Raw genomic sequence first — 7,238 nt, 5'->3', positions numbered from 1 at the left:
ATCCCCCATGCAATGACCTGAGGCAATTCTCCTCTTGCACCTCCACTAGTTAAGCAAGCCTGTCTTATTCTGAAGCCTTTCTTGAACTTATAGTGGTCTCCCAACATCCCCCAGGTTTCCCTCCTTATCTATGATCCTGTATTGGGACTTCTACAACCACCTATGCCTACTCTAGCCCTATCAGGACTGGGGACCCCCAAGCAAGGGTGGGAGGAGGTGTCCTCACTCCTGTTCTTGGGGGCCAGACAGGCACCCTGGAGACCCGCCCCAAGCCAGGGACAGATGGGAGTGGACGCCACCATCGCCATCATTGTTATCCCGTTTTTTACTGGTAAGTCATTAAGGTTCAAAGAACTTAAAGGATTGCCAGGATCTCACAGCTGGTGAGGGAAAACGCCACTTACGCTGACTCTAGGGCCCTGATTATTTTATTGTACCATTGTCCTGCTCCAAGGATAAATAGCCCCAACCACTGCGTCCACTCGTCCCATGAGGGAGGCCCTGTGTACTTATGCCCCATGCCCCACCGCCCCGGCCCCTCAGATCTGCCTGGGGGACCTGCCTTGGAACAGGTCAGCTTGCTCCCCGCATCGCTCCAGCAGAACAAGCAGCATCCCTTTGAATGCCCTTGGCCTCTTCTCAACACTGTTTCCTCTATCCCTGTCCCAGGCCCGCTTTATAAGGTGAGAGACCTCTTTTGCATAATGCAGTCCTTTTAATACTAAAAAAAAAAAAAAAAATCAACCCTTTACTTGGAAAGGGTCCCAAACAGACACAGCTTATACAGAGTTCCCCGGAAGCCGGGAGTGTTTCCGCTCAGCCCCAGCTGCAGTCACCCGAGGACGTGCTTTGGCCGAGAGGGGCTATTTTGTGACCAGAGAGAAGAGGCCTCTTCTGTCCGATGCCTGGGAAAGTAGCAGCTGGGCTGTGCTCCTCTGTCCAGGAAACCAGCGAACAACTCAGAGAAAATTCCTGAGAAAAGCCGCAAAGATGATTAATGAGCTAGAAAAGAGAGCGATGGCCTTGGGGGGGCACCCCAAGGGGGCAGAGCTGGATGCATCCTGGGCATGTGACAGGGAGCGGGGTCCCCAAAGAGAAAGGAATATTCAGCTGGGCTGCAGGGAGTGATGGAAATGAGATGGAGAGAAGAGGAAGATGTCAGCGGAATATCAGGGACAAATGCCTCACGCAGGGCACGCGGTCGGGAGGGAAAGTGATTACTTTGGCTGCATCGGGGAAGGTCAGGAAGGAAAGTCAGTCAGGCTGGCAAAGCCCCACAGAGCTGGTGAGCCCAGGGCCCCTAAGAGGTACAGCAGGGTATGGCAGCCCCCATGGGGAATCCTTCGAAGCTCTGGGCAGAAAGGCTGGTCAGGAGGCCCCACAGCAGCTCCCACACCACCCGTCCCCCGGACATGCCTGGAGCCAGCTTCCCTCCAAGGCCCAGTGCTCCTGCAGCCCCCACCCTAAGTGTCATTGCTATTTCAGGGCTCACCGCCCTCCCCAGCCAGGAGACCAGAAAAGTCTCCTTTCTTGGGTTGCTGAAGTCACTGGAACCCATTAGTGACTAGTGAAGTTTCAGCCTTCATCGTGCTGCGTTAGGGTTAGGGTTAACCCAAACAAGTGAGGAGGTTTGTTTTGAATCTCCTTAGAGGAAGAAGGCAGAGATGCAAACACAGCCTTTGCGCCTATTGTCCCAGGGTTCGCACCAGCCCTGGCCTCTGTTCTTCTGTGGAAACGGCCAAGGCCAGAGGGCTCTTTGGGGCCTTGCAGCAAAAGGGCAGGAGGGGTGGCCCAGAGGCTGCAGTCACAGAGGGAGGCTGCTGTTAAATCAGGCAGACTGACTTGTGGCCACCCGCTGGATCCGGGTGCAGGGTCAAATTTGCAGAAGCCTCTGACCCCAGACACCCTGCTCTCTCCTCCGCAACCATTCTCTGGAATTACCTGCCCTGGACAGAACCCCAGCTCTGGCCCTCTCATTCCCCACTGCACCCTCTTTCCCTCTGTGCCACTCTCTCCCCTCTCTCTTCCCCTCCCCTTCCCCCTCCCCTCCCCCTCCTCCTTTTTCCTCCTCCCCCACCCTTCTCCATCACTTCCCCTCCCCTCTGCCACCCCATTCCCCTCTCCTTCTCCCTCACTTCTGAAAGCCAGTAGGCAACAGCAGGAAGGGATTTTTATTTCTACCCACACCAAACTTTCACACTTAACAGTATCCTTACATCAAGAAATCCTTCCTGGAACTCCCATCAGAAACCTTAGTGCTGGCCTCTCAGGGATTCTGTTGCCATCCCTCTGTCCCTCTGGGGAGATGTGCTTGGTCCCAGTGATGATGCCCAAAGCTGCGGGACCCCCTCACACCACCGCCTCCACCTGGCTCTTTAGAAGCCACTTCAGGAGTTCCTGTTGTGGCTCAGCGGAAACGAATACGACCCGTATCCATGAGGATGTGGGTTCGACCCCTGTCCTCTCTCAGTGGGTTAAGGATCTGGCATTGCTATGAGCTGTGGTGTAGGTCGCTGTGGTGTAGGACAGCGGCTACAGCTCCATTTCAACCCTTAGCCCAGGAACTTCTGTATGCCACAGGTGCAGCTGTAAAAAGAAAAAAAGAAATAAAAATGGAAATAAATACAAATACTGGACCCATGGCCAGCCCAGCCCACCCCTCCTGCCTTCTCCTTAGCCTCCTCCCTGCAAACCATACCCCTCCCAAATTGCCCTCCAGCCCCACCTGTCCTTCTCCATCAGGGCTCCACTGACCTCCCCCTGCTGAGAGAAGGGGTCAGACACCTTTGCATTCTCGCCATGTCCTGGACTGGCCATGGCCATAGCCCATGTCACAGTGGGTCATGTCACCAGCTTACATGCCTGTCTTCCCCATGAGGTCTTGGGGTTAAGACCAAGTACTTAGCACATAGTAGGTGCTCAATACATATCTATAAGGAAAAACAAGCTTTTGGGGAGATCAAAGAAATCATTTTGTATAATGCCCATTGATTATTTTATATGAATTGCAGGAAAATGAATCCACTAATGACTAACTTGAATTTCAAAATACATTTTTTCAGGGGAGATCTATTTGTTATAACCAACTCCAAAAAAAGGGCTATTCCAAAGTCTATTTGATTGCAGCCCTGATATACTATTCCTCTAATTTCTTATTCAACTGATACAGCTTAAAAATAATACTAATAGGGAGTTCCCATCGTGGCTCAGAGGAAACATATCCGACTAGTATCCATGAAGACGCGGATTCCATCCCTGGCCTCACTCAGTGGGATAAGGATCCAGCGTTGCTGTGAGCTGTGGTGTAGGTCGCAGACATGGCTCGGATTCCACGTTGCTGTGGCTCTGGCTTAGGCCGGTGGCTACAGCTCTGATTAGACCCCTAGCCTGGGAACTTCTGTATGCTACAGGTGTGGCCCTAAAAAGCAAACATACATACATACATATATACATAAATAATCGTTTGTGATGGGTGTACTAAAAATTAAATTGATCACATTAGATTTTACCCTATTTTGTTACTAATATTCTCAGCAATTATTTTAAAAGGAAATAGTAAGCATGTGACAAACATCATATGATATTACTCATCCGTAGAATCTTTTAAAAAATGATACAAATGAACTTATTTACAAAACAGAAACAGACTCACAGATTTCAAAAACCAACCAGGGATTTCCCGTTGTGGCACTGTGGAAAATGAACCCGGCTAGTATCCATGAGGATGCAAGTTCAATCCCTGGCCTTGCTCATTGCGGTGAGCTGTGGTATAGGTCAAAGCTGCTGCTCGCAGCAGTGGCTGTGGCTGGCAGCTATAGCTCCAATTCGACCCCTAGCCCAGGAACTTCCATATGCTGCTAGTGCAGCCCTAAAAAGCAAATTAAAAAAAAAAAAAAAAAAAAAAAACCAACCAATGGTGACTAAAGGGGAAAGATAAAGGGAGGGATAAACTAGGAGTTTGGGATGAACAGATACACACCACTATGTATAAAATAATCAACAAAGACCTACTATATAGTACAGGGAACGCCACTTAATATTCCGTAATAACCTATCTGGAAAAAAAATGGATATATGTATATGTATAACTGATTGACTTTGCTATACACTTGAAACTAATGCAACTTGGTAAATCAAGCATATTCAAATATAAAATAAAAATTAAAGGATTTCCCACTGTGGCACAGAGGGTTAAGGATCTGCATTTTTTCCATCTTCCCCACGAGGGGCAGGTTCAATCCCCAGGCCAGCACAGAGGGTTAAGAATTCAGCTGTGGAGTTCCCGTCGTGGCGCAGTGGTTAACGTATCCGACTAGGAACCATGAGGTTGCGGGTTCGGTCCCTGCCCTTGCTCAGTGGGTTAACGATCTGGCGTTACCGTGAGCTGTGGTGTAGGCTGCAGACGCGGCTTGGATCCTGCGATGCTGTGGCTCTGGCGTAGGCCGGTGGCTACAGCTCCGATTCAACCCCTAGCCTGGGAACCTCCATATGCCGTGGGAGCGGCCCAAGAAATAGCAGCAACAACAACAAAAAGACAAAAGACAAAAAAAAAAAAAAAAAAAAGAATTCAGCTGTGACCACGACATAGGTCACAACTGTGGCTCAGATTCAATTCCTGGCCGGGGAACTTCCAAATGCCTCAGGTGCAGCCAAAAAAATAATAAAATTAAATTAAAATTCAATAAAAAATAGTAAAAAGGGGGGAAAATAAAAATAAAATGTTTCCAAGCAGACCTCAGGGAAGTCTCCCACATGCTGGGCGTGAAGTTAATTCTACCTTATTGGTTAGGAGAGAAGCCCCCTACACACACACACAAACACACCCCTTACCCAATCTACCACCATTCCTTATTCTCATGCTTTCAATCCGACAAACTTTGTTTACAAGCTTCTTAGATAGCAAGCCCTGTGCCTCCATCTCTCCGTTCAGCATTTAAGGAAATTGTTTGGGGCTAAGACATCTTCCCTCAAACATCATGTGTTGAAATCCTAGCCCTGAGCACCTCAGAATATGACTGTCTTTGGCGCTGCAGTCTTGAAAGACATAATGAAGTGAAAATAAGGTCCCTGATGTGTTCTGGGCAGTGTCCTTATAAGAAGAGGCGATCAGGACACAGGCACCACAGAGGGACAAGCCAGGGATGGAGGCCCCAAAAGAAACCAACCCCCACACCTTGATCTCAGGCTTCTGGCCTCCTGAGCTATGAGAAAATTCGTTTCTGTTGTAGAACCCCCAACCCTCTGTCCACCGCAGCACTTCGTTAATGCAGTCAGCAACTCACATGATGTACTTTCTGAGACAAGGATAAGCCTGTGTGTGCCTGAGGTTAATGGCAACAGCAAAGCCCTCCTCTGGCTCAAAATGCCTGCCCACCTGTCTCAGTCAGCATGGCCGAGGGGCTTACACAACAGGTATTTATTTCTCACAGTACTGGAGGCTGGAAGTCCATGACCAAGTTGCCAGCATGGTCTGGACCTGGAAAGGGCTCCCTTCCTGGCTCGCAGACGGCTGCCTTCTCCCTGTGCCTTTATGCTGCGGAGTGAGAGGCTGCTCCGGTGAGGTAAGAACCCTTCTTATAAGGATGCTAATCCCATGCTGGGCACTCCAGCCACATGATGAAGTCACCTCCCCAAAGCTCCACTTCCCGATACCATCTTATTGGGGGTTAGGGTTTCAGTATGTGATTTTGGGGGACACAAGCCTACAGTCCCTCGCACCAGCTGACTTGAAACTCTTTTAAAGAGAAGCCAGCCTCTTATTCCACGGATAACATCAAGCTGAAATGCAAATGAACCTACGCAAGATAGTGACCATCCCTGAACAGCAAGGAGCAAAAGTCCATTGGGAGGGCTTGCCTGTGAAGAAAGGACAGCATAAGGGCAGCTTTGCAGGGGCTGAAGGTTCTGGGGCTACACACGGCAGAATGGCAGGGCCTCTGGGGCCGAGCAAAGCTCTGCCTGCTTCCCTGATGTACTTCCTTCAACAGCCTCTAAGGATGGGGACCCAGTGACAAGGAGACACACCTGCTCCTTGCACCCTTCACAAGAGCTGTCTGCTCAGCCACTCTTGAATGTGGGCAGTAGAGCCCACCTGCGGTGCTTGACTTCTTGGGGGAGCTCGTTGTCATCAGCTGAACAGGAGCAGCAAGGGTGGCACCTCTACCCCAGGGGAGAAGAGCACCAGCAGGCCTGGAAGCAACAGGGGACCGGTCAGGACATCAGGACAGGGTGATGTCATGGGCACCCATACCACTGGGGTCCTTCCAGACAATGCTGCTCAAAGCAGAAGGAGAGTCTCGTCCCTCTGGGGCTAATGGTTAAATGGCCATTTTCAGAAAGAAGCGAAAGGACAAAACTCGGGCCTGTGAAAGCCAAATTAGTGGCCCGTCTAACAGGTTCATGGTCCTGGGGAGCAATGGCCATGAGGCTTCCAGAAGAGCAGCAGGTCGGCACAAGGCCCATGAGAACACCGCTCCACCTAAAGCCAGCCTCAGCAGGGACGATGAGCAGTTATTGGGCACCACTGTGTACCTCTTTGGAACACAGTCCCTTCCAGCCTCAAACCTTCACTCCTTCTACCCAGGTTTTCATCTGCCCTCAAGTCCCCACAAGCCCTGTCCATTTTACCCACTGGACGGCCCTCACTTCTAACCCCTCGTCTACACACCAGCCTCTAGACCTTGCAACCACCCTTCTCTTCCAATTCCCCTCCCACACTGAAGCCTGAGTTACCCCTAGTCACATGACCCCTGGTCCCCCCACACACATCTCTTGCCTCACCTCCTCACCCTCTTCCTGCCCTGCAGCCTCCATGGCCTTTCTCTGCTTCCTCCAGTCACCCGTGAACCCCTGGCACCTCAGGGCCTTTGCACACACTGGGCTTTCCCCTGTCCCAGCCTCTGTATGCAGCTCAGCTCTGGGGACTCCCAGGTGCCAAAAAAAAGTGCTACCCTAAATATAGAGTGAGGATTGGGAGGGTTTCCAATGTGCCAATCACTGAATTAAGCACTCTATGACTTTTTATTTTGGACACGCCCATAACATGTAAAAGCTCATGGACCTGGAATCCAACTCAGACCGCAGGGCAACCAAAGCCACAGCAGCGACATCAGATCCCCAACCCGCTGAGCCACCAGGGAGCTCCTATATGGCTTTTTCATTATAGTGTCACCAAAGATATAGGAATGAGGATAATTATCTCCATTTTTTTTTTCATATTTCTCCAAGGTTTATATGGG

The sequence above is a fragment of the Sus scrofa genome, chromosome 14 (assembly GCF_054392235.1).
Source record: "Sus scrofa isolate SSC_HxYL_T2T_F1_AM1 chromosome 14, Sscrofa_HxYL_maternal_Yorkshire_Landrace_v2.0, whole genome shotgun sequence".
Lineage (NCBI taxonomy): Eukaryota > Metazoa > Chordata > Mammalia > Artiodactyla > Suidae > Sus > Sus scrofa.
The sequence above is the reverse complement of the archived record's forward strand: the minus strand, read 5'-3'. Positions refer to the sequence as shown.